The sequence below is a fragment of the Rhinopithecus bieti genome, unplaced genomic scaffold (assembly GCF_001698545.2).
Source record: "Rhinopithecus bieti isolate Rb0 unplaced genomic scaffold, ASM169854v2 scaffold_21412, whole genome shotgun sequence".
Lineage (NCBI taxonomy): Eukaryota > Metazoa > Chordata > Mammalia > Primates > Cercopithecidae > Rhinopithecus > Rhinopithecus bieti.
The window spans coordinates 2673410-2693752 of NW_016811643.1; the positions used below are offsets into that span (position 1 = coordinate 2673410).

General features: G+C 35.4%; 1 protein-coding gene and 1 pseudogene across 1 annotated transcript in view; one reads left to right on the forward strand and one right to left on the reverse strand.

The window, feature by feature from the left end:
* Positions 1–20343, forward strand: part of LOC108543729 (olfactory receptor 52B4-like) — a 30613-nt gene that overhangs the window by 3550 nt on the left and 6720 nt on the right. The gene's annotated exons all lie outside the window — the stretch shown is intronic.
* LOC108543732 (olfactory receptor 52B4-like) lies at positions 12753–13692 on the reverse strand (annotated as a pseudogene).

Genomic DNA, 20343 nt, shown 5'->3' on the forward strand with positions numbered 1-20343 from the left:
AAAAAAAGAAAAAAGAAAAAAGAAATTTCTCCATTAAGAAATTATAATTTTCATTATATAAAAATTTATGATTTAAATTATAATATAACTTACACTGGCATCTTAATTTGAAAAATTTTTTATTTAATTATTTTTAGCACAGATGATCCTAGTTTTCATAACATGTATTAACAATTTGTATGTATTCTACCTGGCCAAGAGCATGTCAAATGTAAATAAGAAAACTTCAAGAATCTATCCCATATAAAAAAGTAACATAGAGCACATACAAAAATTTATGAATAATTATGTTTATGACAAATTTATTGATACTGGCAAATCATCTGAAATAAATATTCAATAAGAATCTATAGGTTGGCTAAAATGATATATTTTGTAATATATTGTTTATATGAAAATCTGTTAGGCAGTATTAAATAAAGTTAAATAAATATGTGAAGTTCATTTTGTACCAAAGGAAATTTCTTGTCATGTAACATTAAGTAAAATATACTAATCATTATACAACATAGAAATACATGAAAATATGATTAAATAACAAAATGTTTTCTAATATTAATACTTATTTTATAAGTGTAATTGTTGGTAATTATAACATTATTATATTATTTTTAGAGAACATATACTGTTGAAATATTACATATATCAATTTAAAATCTAAAATAAATGGAATAGGGAAGGAGTAAGTAATGAACTTACATTAGAATCAGAACAATTCCTGAAGTTATAAAGAGAAGGGAAACATCCAGAGATGTGACTTGACTACATAAAATGTAGGTCCTCCTCTATAACTAGACTTAAAGAACAAATAAAATAAGGAAATCCTTGTATAAAAAGATTACTGTTTGGGAAAACTGTAAAATGTGAAATATAGTAGATGTTAAATATGAAACAGTTACACTGGTAACTACGATAAACTCTTAAATTTTTATAATTTGCAGTTAGTTAAAATATGTTTCAAGTATGATAAATACTTGTTAGAAATATGTGTAAAAATAATAGGGTATAAATTATTGAAATAAAAATAAGTTTGATTTCCAAATACATTTAAAAGTTCAAGTAAGAGATAAACAGAATTGTACCATAAACACAAGAGACAAAGAGGAAATTCTTTGTGCATTTAAATATTTTCCAAATAGTCTACAATGAGAATTTCATACTTTCACTTTTTAAAATGAAAAATTATTTTCTTGATTTAGTAACTATTATGTTAGTAACGACAGTAGATGCAGTAGATACCAGAGAAACAACAAACATTCACACACATAAATGCTCATACACATGAAAAACATATACCAATATACATTACAATTTATTAACAATGGATAAGAACATCAATAACTGGTAACCTGTATAATCATTTTATTTCCATTATTCTGTATTGGCTATTCTTAAAGAGTGATGATGATTTATCCAAGTAAATAAATAAATTTTATATTATTTTATTATAAAAGGTTCAATATACAGAAAATTTTAAAAAAATTTATGATGACCAATTTTATGTCAACCACCAAGATTCTTCCATTAAATTTTACCTCTACTTGCTTTATCATATAGATGTTCCTTGATGTATGATGAGGTTATGTCCCAATAAAGTAATCATAAGTTGAAGATATTTAACGTAAAAATGTATTTAATATACATAATCTATAAGTCATATTAAATCCAAGTAAGACTACCCCAATATGAATTGTAATCACACTGTCAAAGTTCAAAAATAAAGATTCTGAAAGTGGCAGGGGAAAGAAACAAATAACTGATGAAAGAAATTGAAGAGGACACCGAAAAGAAATGACAAGATATTACATGTTCATGGATTGGAAGAGCCAATATTGTTAAAATGTCCATACTACCCAAAGCAACCTACAGATTCAATGCAATCACTGTCAAAATATCAATGACATTCTTCACACAATTAAAAAAAAAAATCCTACAATGTATACAGAACCACAAAAGAGCCAGAATAGCCAAAGCTATCCTAAACAAAATGAACAAAACTGGCAGAGTCACATTACCTGACTTCAAATTATACTACAGAGCTATAGTAACCCAAACAGCATGGTACTGGCATGAAAACAGACACATAGACCAATGGAACAGAATGAAGATCACAGAAACAAAACCACACATCTACAGTAAACTCATTTTTGAGAAAGGTGCCAGGAACATACACTGGGGAAAAGACAGTTTCTTTAACAAATGATGCTAGGGAAACTAGATATCCACATGCAAAAAAAAAAAAAAAAAAAAAAAAGGCTGTATCACTGCATCTTTCACCATATACAAAAATCAAATCAAAATGGAATGAAGACTTAAATCTAATACTTCAAGCTAAGAAAGTGCTACAAGAAAACATTGGAGAAACTCTCCCAGGCAATGGTCTGGGCAAAAATTTCTTTCTTTCTTTTTTGTTTTTTTTTTTGAGACAGAGTCTCGCACTGTTGCCCAGGCTGGAGTGCAGTGGAGTGATTTCTGCTCACTGCAAGCTCCGCCTCCCGGGTTCATGCCATTCTCCCACCTCAGCCTCCCAAGTAGCTGGGACTACAGGCACCCGCCACCACGCCCAGCTAATTGTTCTGGGCAAAAATTTGTTGAGCAATACCCCACAAGCACAGGCAACCACAACCAAAATGGACAAATAGGATCACATCAAGTTAAAAAACTTCTGCACAGCAAAAGAAACATTCAACTAAGAGAAGAGACAACCCACAGAATGGTAGAAAATATTTACAAACTACCTATATAAAAAGGGGTTCATAGCCAGAGTATACAAGGAGCTCAGACAACACTATAGGAAAAAAGTCTAAAAATCTGATTAAAAAATAGGCAAAAATTTGAATAGACATTTCTCAAAAGAAGACATACAAATGGCAAACGGGCTTATGAAAAGGTGCCTCCTATGAAGGCAATAGCATTGCTCATCAGAGAAATACAAATTAAAACTACAGTGAGATACCACCTCACCCCAGCTAAAATGGCTTTTATCCAAGAGATAGGCAATAACAAATGCTGGTGAGGATGTGAAGAGAAGCAATCTCTTGTACACTGTTGGTGGGAATGTAAACTAGTATAACCACTATGGAAAACAGTTTGGAGGTTCCTCAAAATACTAAAAATAGAGCTAGCATGGGATCCAGCAATCCCCCTGCTGGGTATACACCCAAAAGAAAGGAAACCAGCATATGGAAGAGATATCTGCACTCCCATGTTTATTGCAGCATTATTCACAATAGCCAAGATTTGGAAGTAACCTAAGTGTCCATCAACAGATGAATGGATAAAGAAAATCTGGTACATGTACACAATGGAGTACTATTATTCTAATATTCAGTACTAATATTCAGCCATAAAAAGAATGAGATCTTGTCATTTGTGACAACATGAATATAACTGGAGATCACTACATTAACTGAAATAAAGCTTGCGAAGAAAGACAAACGTTGCATATTCTCATTTATGCTGGATCTAAAAATCAAAACAATTGAGTTCATGGACATAGAGAGTAGAAGGATGGTTACCAGAGGCTGGGAAGTGTAGTGGGGGTGGGGGAGGAGGTGGGGATGGTTAATGAGTACAAAAAATAGAATGAATAAGATCTACTCTTTGATAGCACAAAAGGGCGATTATAGTTGATAATAATTTGATTGTACATTTGAAACAACTAAAAGAGTACAAGTGAATTGTTTGTAACACAAAAGATAAATGCTTGAGACGTATACTTCATTCTCCATGATGCGATTACTATGCATTGCATGCCTGTATCAAAACATATAATGCACCCCATAAATATACACACCTATTATTTATCCACAAAATTAAAATAAAACAAATAAAAGAAGAAACAGCACCAATATGCAACCTACCATTGTACCTCAAGAAAACAGAAAAACTAGAGCAAATGCAAAATTAGTGCTGCTTTTTTTAAAGCTATAAAACTAGACTACTTTATATTGTTTAAAGATAAACAATGGAAGGGGTGCACAAAAAGAAGAGTTGATTTGTTGAAAAGATAAACAAAATTGACAAACTGGTAATTAAGAAAAAATTGACAAACCAGTAACTAAGAAAAAAAGAGAAAACTCAAATAAATAAAATGAGAGATTAAAAAGGAGACATTACAACTGATATCGCAGAAGTCATAGAGGATCATAAGACTATTGTGAACAATTATACACCAAATAATTGGGAAATAGAGAATAAATAGATAAATTCCTGGAAACATAGTATCTACCAAAATTGCATTATGAATAAATGGAAACCTGAACAGACCAATAATGTGCAAGGAGATTGAATCAGTAATAAAAAGTATGCCATCCTAAAACCTCAGTATGGCACAGTACAATTTTGTCAAATATTTACAGAAGATTTACTACCAATTCTTCACAAAATATTCCAAAAAACTAAAGAGGAGGGAATTATTCCCAACTAATTCTACAAAATCAGCTATACTCAGACACCAAAACCAGACAAGGTTCCAAAAACAAGAGAAGAAAAACTACAGACCAATATCCCTGAGGATCATAGATACAGTGTTCCTCAATAAAATGCTATCAAACTGATTTCAACAGTATATGGAAAAGATTGCTCACCCTGATCAAGGGAGAAACATCCTAGGAATGCAAGAATGGTTCAAAATATGAAAATCAATAAATGTGAGACATTAAATTAACAGAATGAAGGACAAATATAATCATTTTAATAGATACTGATAAAGTGTTTGACAAAATTCACACTCTTCATGACAAAAACTCTGAACAAATTAGGTGTAGAAGGAATGTACCTCAACACAATAAAGGTCATATATGACAAATCCTCAACTAACATTATACCCAGTGGGGAAAAGTTGAAAGCTTTTTCACTGAAATCGGGAACAAGACAAGGATGCCTACTGTCAGTACTTGTATTCAACATACTACTGGAAGTCCTAGCCAGAGCAATTAGGCAAGAGAAAGAAGTAGAAGACCCTTTCATTGGAAAGGAAGAAGTTAATTTTTCCCTGTTTGCGAATAGCACTATCTTATATGAAGTGTTATTCATATAAAGACTCTACCAAAAACTATTAGAATATGCAAATTCAGTAAAATTGAAGGATAAAACTCAACAAAATATTAGTAGTCTTCTTACATGTTAGTAGCAAACTATCTGAAAAAGAAATCGAGAAAACTATCCCATTTACAATAGCTGCAAAAATAAAATAAAATATCTAGACATAAATTTAACCAACAAGGTGAAATATCTCTACAATGAACAACAACAAAAAAAGCAAAACACTGATTAAAGCAATTGAAGAAGACACAAATAAATGAATATTATATATTCATAAATTAGAAAAATAATATCGTTAAAACATTTATACTACTCAAAACTATATACAGATTCAATGCAATCCCTATCAAAATACCAATGACACTTTTTTACAGAAATAGACAAAACAATCCTGAAAGACCTATAAAACCACACAAACCCCCAAGTAACCAAAGTAATTTTCACCAAAAAGAACAAAGTTGAAGACATCACATTAACTGGCTGCAAAATATGCAATAAAACTATAGTAACCAAAACATCATGGCACTAGCATAAAAACAGATACATTGACCAATGGAACAGAAATAGGGAGCCTAGAAATATTTCTATGCACTTAGAGACAATACATTTTCGACCAAGTAAGTCACCAAGAACACATATTGGGAAAAGGATAGTCTCTTCAGTAAGTAGGATACGAAGAAGTGGATATTCACATGCAGAATGAAATTAGACCCTTATCTCACCTTATATATAAAAAAAGTCAAAGAAGATTAAAGCCCTAAACATAAGACCAGAAACCATGAAACTACTAGAAGAAAATACAGGGGAAAGGCTTCAGAGATTGGTGTGGGTAAGGATTTTTTTTGGATATGACCTCAAAATCAAAGATAACAAAAAGCAAAATAGACAAATGAGATTATATTCAAAGAAAAAGATTCTGCACAGCAGAGAAAACAATCAACAAAGTGCAAAGACAACCTATAAAGTGGGAGAAAATCTGTGCAGTCTATATACCTGATATGGCATTAATATCTAAAATTTATAAGGAACTCAACTTAATGGCAAGAAAACAAACAACCCTATTTAAAAAGGGCAAAACACTTGAGTAAACATTTATCAAAAGAAGACATACAAATGGCCAATAGGTCAATAGGTGTATGAAAAAATGTTAAACATCACTGATGATCAGGGAAATATAAACCAAATCCACAATGAGATATCACTTTGCACCTGCTTAATGGCTACTATCAAAAAGACAAAATAACAAATAGTAAGGATGTGAAGAAAAATGAACTCTTACACACTGTTGGTGGGAATGTTAATTAGTACAGACATTATGGAAAACACTCTTTAAGGTCCTCAAAATATTAAAAATAGAACTATCATATGATTCAGTAACACCACTATTGAGTATATATCCAAAGGAAATAAAATCAGTGTATCAAAGAGATATTTGTGCTTCCATGTTTATTGCAGCACTATTCACAAAGGCCAAGATATGGAATCACTCTAAGTGTCTATCTACAGATAAAAATGGATACAGAAAATGTAGAATATATACACAATGGAATACTATTCAGCCATCGAAAAGAACACAATCCTGTGAGTTGCAACATGTTTGAACCTGGAGAGCATTAAGTTAAATAGAGGCACAAAATGACAAATGTTGGATGATCTCACTCACATGTGAGTGAGAAAAAAGTTGATCTCATAGAAGTAGAGAGTAGAATGTTGGTTACCAGAGGTGTGGATGGTTAAGGGAGAGGCAGGGATAGGGAGATGGTGGTCAAAGGATATGTAATTACAGTTAGATGAGAGAAATGTATATAATATATTAAACATGTGTCCAGAATAGGCAATTACATAGAATTAGAAAGTAGATAAGTAATTGCCTGGGGCTAGGGAAACAGAGGAAGAGAATAGGTGGGAGTGGGCAGGAAAAGGAAGAATGACTACTAATGGTTATGAAGTTTTTTATGTGATGAAAATGTTCTAAAATTGATTGTGGTGATGGTTGCATAACTCTGTGAACATATTAAGACCATTGGATTATAGACTTTATTTATTTCTGTTATTTCTATTTTTTTATTACATTTCAATAGTTTTTGGGGAACAGGTGGTTTTTGGTTACACAGATAAGCTCTTTAGTGGTGATTTCTGAGATTTTGGTGCACTGGTCACCAGAGCTGCATATACTATACCCAATGTGTAGTCTTTTATCCCTCACCTCCTCCCACCCTTCTTCCCACATCCCCAAAGTCCATTATGTAACTCTCATACCTTTGCATCCTCCTAACTTAGCTCCCACATATAAGTGAGAACATACAATATGTGATTTTCCACTCTTGAGTTACTTCACTTACACTAATGATCTCCAACTCCATCCGGGTTGCTGCAAATGCCATTATTTCATTTCTTTTTATGGCTGAGTAGTATTTCATGGTATATATACTACATTTTCTTTATCCACTTGTTGGTTGATGGGCATTTAGGCTGGATTATACACTTTAAATGGATGAATTGTATGATATGTAAATTATATCTCGATAAAACTGTTTAAAAGAAAAGAAAAGCCCAGGACTTGATGGTTCCACTCATGAATTCTACAAAACATTTAAAGAAGAAAGAAAACCAATCCTTCTCAAACTTTCAAAAAACTGAAGAAGAGGACAAAATTCCAAACTAATTTTATGAGACTAGGACTACTCTGATACAAAAGACAGACAAGGATCATACAATAAAAGAAAATTACTCTGAGAGCAGTGGCTCACATCTGTAATCCCAATACATTGAGAGGTTGAGGCAGGAGGATCACTTGAGCCCCGAAGTTTGAGACCAACCTAGGTAACATAATGAGACTGTGTTTCTACAAAAAACAGAAAAAAGTAGCTAGACAGGGTGGTGTGTGCCTGTAATCCCAGCTACTTGGGAGGCTGAGGTAGGAGGGTTGCTTGAGCCCAGGAGTTGAGGCTAAAGTGAGCCATGATCACACCACTGCATTCCAGCCTGGGCAACAGAGCGAGGTATTGTCTCAAAAAAAAAATTACATGCAAATATCTCAACAAATATAAACATAGATGCAAAAATCCTCAACAAATACTAGTAAACTGAATTCAACAGCATATAAAAATTATCATTCATCAAGATCAAGTGAGATTGATCCATGGGGCAAAGATGTTTCCACATACACATGTGATATATCATATTAACAGAATGAAGAACAGAAATCATATGGTCATCTCAATAGATGCAGAAAGTATTTAACAAAATTCAACTTTTTTTTCATGAAAAAAGTTCTCAACGAATTACGTATAGAAGGAATGCACCTCAACACAATAAAGGCCATACATGACATACCCTCAGCTAACATCATACTCAGTGAGGAAAAGTTTAAAGCTTTTCCTCAAAGGTCAGGAACATAATAAAAATGCTCACTCTGACCACTTCTAGTTAGCATAGTACTGGAAGTCCTAGCCAGAGCAATTTGGCAGGAGAAAGAAACAAAAGATTTCTAGATGGAAAAGGAGGAAGTTAAATTGTCCCTGGTTTGCAGATGACATGAATATATGTGAAGAAAACCTTATAGACTCCACCAAAAATCTGTTAGCACTGATAAAAATTCAGTAAAGTAGCAAGATAAAAATTAACACATAAAATTAGTAGCTTTTCTATACACTAACAATGAAGTATCTAAAACAGAAATCAAGAACACAATTTTATGATAACATTAATAAGAATAAGTTACGTAGGAATATATTTAGCCAAGAAAGTGAAATCCTGTACACTGAAAACTATAAAACATTGATGAAGGAAATTGAAGAAGACACAAATAAATGGGAAGATATCCTCTGTTCATGGATTGGAAGAACTAATATTGTTAAAACATCCACACTACCCAAAACAATCTGTAGATTCAATGTAGTCCCTATCAAAATACCAATGACATTCTTCACAGAAGTAGAAAACACAACCTTAAAATTATTATGGAACCACATAAGACCTTGAATAGCCAAAGCATTCTCAAGTAAAAAAAATGAAAAATAAAAACCAAAAACCAAAACTGGAGGTATAATAATACCTGACTTCAATATACTACAAAATATATTACAAAGCTATAGTAATTAAAACAGCAAGGCACTAACATTAACAAAAGGACACAAAGACCAATGGAGCAGACTAAAGAGCCTAATAAAATTGACTTTTGCCAAAGGTGGCCAGAAAAAACAAGAGGGAAAATTAGTCTCTTTAATAAATGGTATTGGGATAATTCAATATCCGCAAACAAAAGAATAAAATTAGATCCTTATCTCACTCTACATACAAAAATTAAGTCAAAATGGATTAAAGGCTTAACTGTGAGACTGGAAACTCTAAAACAACTAGTAGAAAACAGAGGGGAAAAGCTTCATGACATTGGTCTGGGCAATAACTTTTTGAACAAGAATCCAAAAGCATAGGCTGGGCGCGGTGGCTCAAGCCTGTAATCCCAGCACTTTGGGAGGCCGAGACAGGTGGATCACGAGGTCTGGAGATCGAGACCATCCTGGCTAACCTGGTGAAACCCCGTCTCTACTAAAAAAATATAAAAAACTAGCCGGGCGACGTGGCGGGCGCCTGTAGTCCCAGCCACTCGGGAGGCTGAGACAGGAGAATCACTTGAACCCGGGAGGTGGAGGTCACAGTGAGCTGAGATCTCACCACTGCACTCCAGACTGGGCAACAGAGTGAGACTCTGTCTCAAAAACAAAACAACAACAACAAACTGTTGCTCACAAGAATTTTACTCTGTCTGGGCTAGGATAGAAGTCATGAAGGCATGTCTTGCCTCTCTTTCAATTGTGATGTGTTTTCCCATAATAAGCAAAAGGGTAACAGCACTTCATCTACTCGANATCCAAAAGCATAGGCAACAAAAATGAAAATTGGCAGAATTATTTAAAACTAAAAAAACTTCTGCATAGGCAAGAAATAACAGAGGAAAAAGACAATCTTTCGAGTGGGAGAAAATATTTGCAAACCTTCATCTGAGAAGGGGTTAATAGCCAAAATATATAAATAATTCAAATAAATCAATAATAAGAAATAAACTTCTTAAAAAATGGGCAAAGCACCTAAATAGGCAATTCTCAAAGAAGACATACAAATGGCCAGTAGGTAAATGAAGAAAAAAATAAAGGTCAACAAAACTAATCATCAGGGAAATGCAAATTAAAACCACAATGAGATATCACCTCATACAAATTAGAATGACTATTAACAAAAAGACAAAAGATAAAAAATGTTGGAGAGAATGGGGAGAAGGGGAACCCTTGCAAATTGTTGGTGGGAATGTTAGATAGTGTAAGTATGATGGAAAACAGTGTGGACATTCATCAAAAAATTAAAAATAGAACTATCTATGATCCGTCTATCTCACTACTGTGTATATACCCAAATATATGAAATCAGTATGTTGAAGACATATTCATTCTCTCTTTTTTTTTTTTTTTTTTTTTTTGAGACGGAGTCTCGCTCTGTCGCCCGGGCTGGAGTGGTGCAGTGGCCGGATCTCAGCTCACTGCAAGCTCCGCCTCCCGGGTTTACGCCATTCTCCTGCCTCAGCCTCCTGAGTAGCTGGGACTACAGGCGCCCGCCACCTCGCCCGGCTAGATTTTGTATTTTTTTTTAGTAGAGACGGGGTTTCACCGTGTTAGCCAGGATGCTCTCGATCTCCAGACCTCGTGATCCACCCGTCTCGGCCTCCCAAAGTGCTGGGATTACAGGCTTGAGCCACCGCTCCCGGCCGACATATTCATTCTCATGTTCGTTGCAGCACTATCCACAATATCCCAGATATGGACTCAAAATAAGTGTCTATCGATGGATGAATGGATACAGAAAATGTAGTATATACACATAATGGAATACTATTCAGCCTTATAAAAGAAAGAAATTCTGCCATTTGCAATAACAGGGATGAATTTAGAGGACATAATGTTAAATGAAGTAAGCCAGGCATAGAAAGACAAATACCCCATTATCTCACTCACATGTTGAACACACAGAAGTAGAGTAGAATTGTGGCTAGGACCCTGGGGTGGGGTAAAGGGTTGAGGATGTAGAGATGTTGGTCACAGAACACAAAAGTTCAGTTTTATCTGAGAACTAAGTTCAAGAGATCTATTGTACAACATGGTGACTATAGTTAAAAGAGATGTATTTCATTCTTGAAAATTGCTAAGACAGCAGGTTTTAAATTTTCTTACCACAACAAATGAGGTAATGTATATGTTAATTAGCTCAATTTACCCATTCCACAATGTGTACATATTTTAAAACATGTTGTACACGATAAATATAATTTTGTTTTTCAATAAAAAAGAAAATTAAAAAAATTTATAAAAGGGAAAAAATTAGGTTATAGACTACAACTATAGTATAGTCACTATTCTACATATTTATCATATTATAATATTTTGCAAATAGATACAGGAATTGATACAGATGAAAATAAATACAAATACAGATTCAGATACAGATACAGATGTATAGATATGTACATTTATAAACAAAGATGTATAGCTATATATAACAAATTTTAACAGTAAAATTGCTTGAGAGCTCTAAGATGGTAGTTTTATGAGCTCCATTTCAAGTTTGTTTTTTCATAATTTCTAATGCTTCCTAGAAGGAACATAGACTTTTAATAAAATAAGTATTAAAAATATGAGCAATATGCTATTTTTCTCATAAAAAATTATCAACTATAATACACTGAGAAGGAATTGTGATTGGAGACAATCTCAGAGGAGATGACATGAGAATTAGATATGAAAGGAGGAATAAGAGTTTTCCACAAGTTGATGGAGGTTATTTCAAGAGAAGGCAGAGTACCTGAAGAGTATGGTATAACCTGAGAAAACTGACAAATTAATGGCCTGATGCATCTGAAGTTCAGGTTGCATAGAAGGTATTGGGAAGTGTCGTTGTAAAAACACTCAGAATTCATGTGAATAAACATCTTGAATGTTCTCCTGAGGAGGAGATCATTGAAGAACACAGCCTGACACTGAGAATGAAGGAGTTCCCTTTCTTCAGCATTTCCCCAGCACACACCACACCTTCAGAAACCACAGGTCATTCCTCAACACAAAAATGATCAGATTCAGGTTCCTCAAGAGTTGTTCTGCAAAATATGAATCACACAATTTATTTGCAACCCTCTATTATAGACATTCATGTTCATAGGATATAAATTATAACATAATAGAAATAAATGGAAAACCTAGGAATCACTGATTCTAAGAATGTCACTTAGCTAGAAAGAAGGACATAAAAGAATGGAGGTTTGTACATGATTTTACAGGAATACAACATGTCTCAGAGCTTCAGAAACTCAGTACAGGATAGATGAACAAATTCCAATGCCAGAGCACTGCTCTCACTTTATCTATTTTCAAAGATTATGATAGTGTTGTCCTATTAAGGATACATGACTTCTGAAAAATCAGTCTATTCTCTCCTAGGCTCTGTGCAGGAGGTAGTTTGTTCAGTCAAACATTACATTGCTCTCCTAGGTTCTTTAAAAAATGGAAGAGTAAGCCCTGCAACTTCCCAGTTGACCTTGCTCCAGACATGGTACTCACTGAGTTATTTCCTACTGTGTCAGCTGACCTCTCCCATCTACCACTTCCATACCCACTTAGCAGATAGCTAGAGATTCTGAAAACTCAGTTCTTAAACCAAAGTTATTTCTGTTTTATAAACAAAAAATGAGCCACTTGTTCCTGCATTTGCTTGGTTTTGGTCCCATAAATAATGGGATTCAGCATAGGTGGAACCAGAAAGCAGACATTAGCCAATGGGATGTAGATACAATATGGAACGTGGTGTCCAAACCTCTAGGTTAAGGACTGTGAAGATGCCAGACCCATAAAAGAGGATGATGATGCAAACTTGGGAGCCACATGTGTTGAGAGCTTTGTGGCGAGCATCTGGAGAAGGCATGTGGAAGACAGCATGGAGAATCAGCATATAGGAAATTAGTACAACATCTAAGACCACCGTTGACATTAGAATGGAAAACCCATACTAAATGTTTATTCAAATGTCATTACATGCATATTTGGCTAGGCCAATGTGTTCACAAAAGGTGTGTGGAATAATATTATTCTGGCAGAAAGTCAATCTTTTTAAAAGAAATATGATAGAGAAAATTGTACCATAACTTCTCAGGGAGACAGTCATACAAATTTTCTTAATCAGAGCATTTGTAAGAACGGTGGTGTACCTCAGTGGGTAGCATATGGCAATGTAGCGGTCAAAGGCCATCACTAGCAAGATCCCTGACTCAGAGATGAAGGTGAAATGGATGACGAAAAGCTGAGTAATGCAACGATCCAGGGAGATGTCCCCAGCATGGAACCAGAAGATAGCTAAGGCCTGAGGAATGGTGCACGTGGAGAGGACAATGTCTGCTCCAGCCAGCATGCAGAGGAAGAGGTACATGGGTTCACGGAGGCTGCGCTTTGTGAGGATAATGAAGATGAGCAGGCTGTTCCCAGGAAGGGCGGTGACATAAGAAATGAAGAATGGGATAGAAATCCACATGTGCTGGTCCTCTAGGCAGGGGATGCCCAGCAAGTGAAAGACCGTGTGGCTAGTGCCACTGTGGTTTGCAGTAGGCATAGCTGGGAACTTTCAGAACCTCACCTCCTACTCACAGAGGTAGAAGAAGATAAAATCTCCAACATTCTTTGCGATGTCACCAGGAGCTTTTGGCATGTTCCATAATCTCCATCTTCTTTGAACATGTAAATAACAAACATGCAAATATGAAAGGTGGTGGTCTATACTCTAATGAATGACAGTCAGACAATATCTCCAAGTAATCAGAATAAGAGACATTATTGTATGCACTTTAATTATGAATGGAGGATTATGAATATACAGAGGAAATTATTATTTCTGTGTGGGAAAGCTGAATAAGGTGACACTTAAAATTGAGTAGTTTATCATAAAGTTAATAATGAAGAGAGAAAGGAAGTAGCATAAGAAAAGGTGAGTGTACAGATCAATGCACAGGATGTTTCTGAAATATTTTCAGGCCGGGGTGGCTGTTGCATAAGGAGTACTGAGGAGAACAAGGGAAGTGATGGTATAGGCAGGATTTTCCTGAATGTGAAGGGCCTTGATCACAACTTCACTCTTAGGCCCCATCCTTTACACAGGGGCAGTCATTAGTTTAGAAAGATGACCTGTTGATGTTTGTTGGAACATTGATTGATTGAAGACACTGAAGCCTAAAAGGCCAGTGCTGTTCCAGGAATGGAAAATACCTTATTGTATTACAGTCACAGGAGAATTTAGCTAATGTTTATTAAGCATCACTTTATGCCAGGGGCTATAGTATGCACAGTGCACTTCGTACGTTCTTAATGCAGGGAGTAGACATCCACTCTTAGAACTGGCTAGTATCCCTATTTCACACTTAAGGAAAGTGAGTCTTAGACAATATGAATAACTTGCTACTTGTCACAAAGCAGCAATTGATAGAAATGAGATTTGAAACCTCTGACTTCACCACATACAGTTTGCTCACTTGTGAAGAGGGTCAAGGCACCTCTTTATCTGAGACGAGGCACTCCTTGTGCTCACACCCCAGGGAACTAGGCTTAGAAGTGACTGAAATTAGGTAAAGAGTTATTTCTGGGTGATGAGGAGGGGTTGCAGTTCTTGATATTTGAGAAATTCTCCTGTTGTTAGAAATGAACATGTAACTTCATCATTTACTTCCTAGCATACTCTTCTTGACTCATTAGTGGATTCATTCACCAGGGATATTTTGAGCATTGACTATTTTTTCCTGCATCATGCCATGTGCCTGAGTCCTAAATAGGTTTATGGTTTCAGAGAATGGTGGGCTTGTGAGTAAATAGGTTTACTGGTGTGCATAAGGAGTACTGAGGAGAACAAGGGAGGTGGAATGGTTTCAGAGAGTGCCTTCTGAGAAGAGAGCCATATTGAATCCCATTTTCAATGGAATGAAGAAATGGAGACAAATAATAAAATACACTCTTCATGGGGTTTCTAAGGATATTAAATAAAGGAGTATCTTAAAATATTTAGTTGTTGGCTAAGATATATCTTATGATCAGTAATATTTTTTCTTCCATTCTAGTTCACACTCTTGGTGCATCCCCTTCTTTCTTTCTGGAGGATAATTGGCTCTTAGTTATTTTTCACACCTGCTAGGATGCCCTGGCTGCCTCCACAAAGCTCTTTCCAACGTGTGGCTTGGGGCGGGTGACTACAGTTCCCTGCTACTTGCAGGGCTCCTTTCATATTATGCCAAGAGTTGTTTGCAGCCTACATCAATATATTTTATGTTTTCTCATGGTGCATACTAACTACTGGATTGCTCCTTTTTTCTGCCCTTTAGTAAATTCCATCTAGCCCACGTTCTCTCACCCTCGCTTCTCGGATCCTTATCTTTCACTTCTGCCATAAGCAGAGACTTGTGCCTCTGGCATATATATATTTATATATTTACCACATATTTCAACAGTCTCTAAGAGTCCTTTTACCTCTGGCCTGTATGATATAACACCAGCCTGGTTCTTACCTTATTTCTGGAACCAGTCCCATCCATAGATGTCTAATTCAGTCACTGGCCTCAGACTGAGACTTCAGTACCAGAAACGAGATCTGTGATAAAATTCAGCCTGTTGGGGGCCAGGAGTTGGGCTGTTTATCTTCTTTCAGAAGAAACCTTGAGGGAAGCACTTCAGCCACACTCTCTAGGGAAAGAGCTATTGCCACCAGCCTTGCCCTCTTCCCAAGTAGGCTGAGTCTCTAAAACCACTTCCCACCTCTCTCCGTTCCTCCTGCTCCTTTTCTCTTTTGCTTTTCTCAAGATGCTCTGATACAAAATCCTTTCCCACCTAATCTAGCCTTGCAACAGTCTGTTTAAACAAATGTTAAACCAATTTTTAATAGGCATATGAAGTCTGATGATTAATATGTGTTGATGATTTATAAAGGTATGCTCCTCATGAAAAGTATAATGTTGAAGTTATATTGATCTCCCTGACTTTCATAAGTTTTAACTTTCACAGCCGTGAATAATGATGCTTAACTCTGTTACCTAAGATGTATAGTGTACCTGCTTAATGGTTAGTAGAAAACATGTGAGTCATGATTATTTTGGACACATTTGTATTTCATTGTTTGTCTTGACTGTTTTTTTTTTATTTTTTCTTAATTTTCAGTTTGATTGTGATGTGCCAAGGCATAACTTTCTTTGTTTTTATCCTCCTTGATGCTTGCTTAGCTTTTTGAATATGTACATATATGAGTTTTAACTAATTTGGAAAATTTTAGTAATTATTTCTTAATTTTTTTTATCCCATTCTGTCTCCCATTTCACTTTGGGACCCAAAGCAAACTATTCTTAGAGCTTTTGAGATTGTTTCACCAGTACCTGTGGCCTATTCATTTATTTTTTTATTTTTCTGTTCTTTTTCCTACTTCTTTAGTTGGATAATTCTACTGATGCATCTCATATTTAATTATTAGGAGAGGGCTACTTGGTCTAAGGTAAATGCATTTGTAGATTTGTTAGGTATTAATGATACAACACCATAAGGGTTGTGCCAGTTTTTCATTACCACCAGCAATTCATGAGCATGTCTTTTCCCTCCTGACCTTGCCAGCAGGGTATGTTGTCAAGCGTTTGAATATTTGTCAGTCTGATAGTGTGGTTGAAGTGTGGTTGAGAATCCACAAAAATGGCCACTAACAATTCCTCCCTCTTCTGAACACATGTACCGTTCCTCCATCATGACATGTTGTTTATTACTCATCTCCTGGAATCTACGATGGCCTCATGACTTGCTTTGACTAATAGAATAAGGTCAAAGTTATGCATTTGAATTCTGGAGTATATACTTTCAGAGGCCTCGCAACTTCCATTCTGTCGTCTTGGAGGCCACCAGCCATGTAAATAGCTTATGATAGACAAATAAATAAGAGACCATACGGTGAGAGATGCCATTGAGGGCAACTGAGGCACAGCAGCTGACAACCATAAAGGCAAGGATTTTGCTTTGTTTACTTATTTGCATTGTAGACTTCAATTCTTCTTGGCATACTATAGGAACACAATAAATATGTATTGACTGAAAATATTATTGAATAAATAAGCTGATACTATGAATGATAGAATTATGTGACATCAGTTGCTGGATGTAAATTTTAAGGTGCTTAGGTACCATAAAGCCTGGAGATTCTCCAGCTAGAGACATCTGGTAGAGTGAGTTTTGGAATGTTTGAATGGTGTAGGATGATGCCAGGAGATACTATTTGGGGCCTATCTCATTGTTCAGTTGCAGAAAAGTCTTTCTTAAGAATTTCCAGCCAGGCGTGGTGGCTTACACCTGTAATCCCAGCACTTTGGGAGGCTGAGCGGGCAGATCACCTGAAGTCAGGAGTTCGAGACCAGCCTCACCAATATGATGCAACTCATTTCTACTAAAGACACAAAAATTAGCTGGGCATGGTGGCATGCACCTGTGATCCCAGCTACTCGGGAGGCTGAGACAGGAGAATCACTTGAACCCGGGAGGCAGAGGTTACAGTTAGCCGAGATCGCGCCATTGCACTCCAGCCTGGGCAAGAAGAGCAAAACTCCATCTAAAAAAAAAAAAAAAATTAACCTTTGGGCAGTAACTAAGGCAGTTAGGCATTTTGCTGTAGGCGACCTTTCCAACAGTATTTCCCATTTCGTGTTTCACAACTGTTCCTCAAATACAGAACATAATTCATTATTTACCCCCCTTTTGTCATTCTATGCCCTTCTACCTCTGAGTCCTTATTCTTGATTTTTCTGCCGGGAATATCCTCCTTATTTGACTGATTGGTGAATGTGTACTTAGATCTCAAGAATCATCTGACATCTTAGCTCATTCATAAAGCATGTTGTAACCGTCCTTATACTAGGTAGTTTAAGCTGATACTTTTTCTAATTAATTTTTAAAATTGACAAGTAGTTTTATACAATAGGATGCTTTGATATACATATACATTGTGGAATGGCTGAATTAAGCTATTAATATATGCATTAGCTTACATAACCTTTTTGCAGTGAGAACACTTGAAATCTACTCTATTCCCATTTTTCAAATATATAATATAGTGTAATTAATTATTGTACACCATGGTGTACACTAGATCTCTTGTACTTATTCTTTCTAACTAAAATGTGTGTCTTTTGACCAACATCTCTCCAGTCTTTCCCACCCCACAGCCTCTTGTAACTACCATTACACTCTTTGTTTTTATGAGTTCAACATTTTTAGATTCTGTATGTAAATGAGATCATGCTGTATTTGGCTTTTGGTGCCTGCCTTATTTCTCTTAACATAATGGCCTCTGGATTCATCCATGTTGTTGCCAATGACAGAATTTCCTTCCTTTATAAGGCCAAATAGTATTCCATTGTGTATATATCTCACATTCTCACTAGCCTTTCATATGTTGATGGTCACCAACGTTGATTTGATATCTTGGCTACTATGATAATGCTGCAACAAACATGGGCATACAGATATCTTTTTGAAATAGCAGTTTTCTATCCTTTGAATATATACCCAGTGGTGAGATTATTGGATCATATGGTAGCTCTATTTTGAATTTTTCAGAAACCTCTGTACTGTTTTCCATAATAGGTGTACTGTAATAATTTATATTTTGCCGACATTTATTGTGAGGGAATCTGGAAGGCAGATATACAACATTAGGAGTAGGAGAAGGTAAGAAACATGAGTTTCAAAGGAGTAGTAGCTTCTAAAAGAAAGTGAATGAGCATTAGTTTAGAACAAAGCCTGGGAAATGTTTTGGCATTTGCAGTAAAAATGCCCCCAAATGGGTGTAAATGTTTAAGATATTAAGGGCTCCCACAGATTCTAAATAAATGGCACCAAAATGCTAAGGGAGGAAAATACTTACTGAGGGGCTTTGCTTTTCATTTTATTTATTTATTTTTTCACTCTGTACCGTAAATTCCACAACGGCACCTGTTTTCACTCCTGTATATCAATGTGCCTGGCACAGGGTAGGTTTCAAGTTGAAAAATTTTGACTTCTCTGCAAAAAAGATTTATAAATAATTATTAAAATATTAAAATTTCCATCAATAATACCCTATACAACATAAAATGAAGACATTGCCATAACAATTTTCTTCTTCTGAATATCAAATATTTAATTAGAATAATCCAGAACACCTACAAAACTTCATATATAAGTATATTCATGACAGAATATATTTTTTTCTCCATGCAGTCAATCTTTATTATAGCAGGATTTGCATATTCACATCAAGTACATAGAACTTTTTTTGCCTTTTATATAATACAGAGTTTTTAAATAACTTTACACAGAAATAAATTTCTTCAATCTGAATTTCAGCTATCTTTTTTTATTCTCCATGCTTTCTATCCAAACTGAACAATATTTTCTGTTATACAAATTTACATGAGAAAAACTCCGAAGTACAAATGAAGGGACCTGAGCAGGAAAGAGAACCAAAGGATCAGGAAGTGGGTATGGGGAGAATTAAAAAATACTAAAAGATTCCAGCGAACATTGAGAATAGGGGAAAAGAGGGAGACGTCATCCATTTGACTGAAAATAAATGTCTTTTTTTTATGAATTGAAAAATAAGCTTTAAAAATAGTTACTCCATTGTAATTTTTGCAAAGCAGGTATAGAGAGGTCTGTGGACAATTAAAAAGTCCCCATTTTTTCACTGGGCACACCCCAGACTCCATGAGAACCTTTTCAATGCTTGAGTGGAACTGAAGTGTACTAAACCCGAACCTTTGGCAGCAACAGAAAAGAGGAATGTGTGTGTGAGTTGCCATAAGGTTTGGAGTGGTGAAACAGGAACCGTGAATTCACTGCAGTTCAAACAGGAAGCATCTCCCTTTCCTCTCCCTTACAGGAGACATGTCCTCAAACCAAGGAATACATGAAAAGGGGGGATTTCCTTTTTCTTGGTCTAAACCAAAGAGCAATCACAACTACTGAATAAAATTCAGAAAGACACATGTTGATGAATGATCAAATTCAATCCCCTGATCAGCTGTATGATCCTATCTTAGGAAAAGCAGCAATTGCCGTGTTGAGGAAAGGATCAGATGTACAACCAACAAATGAGATTACCACAAATATATATCACTGTGATACAGTCCTCAAAAATCAGGCGATACCATGAAGGCCAAACTGAGTCTATACTATGTGGCATGGCCAAAGGAAACACGGAGGACCCATGGATGTA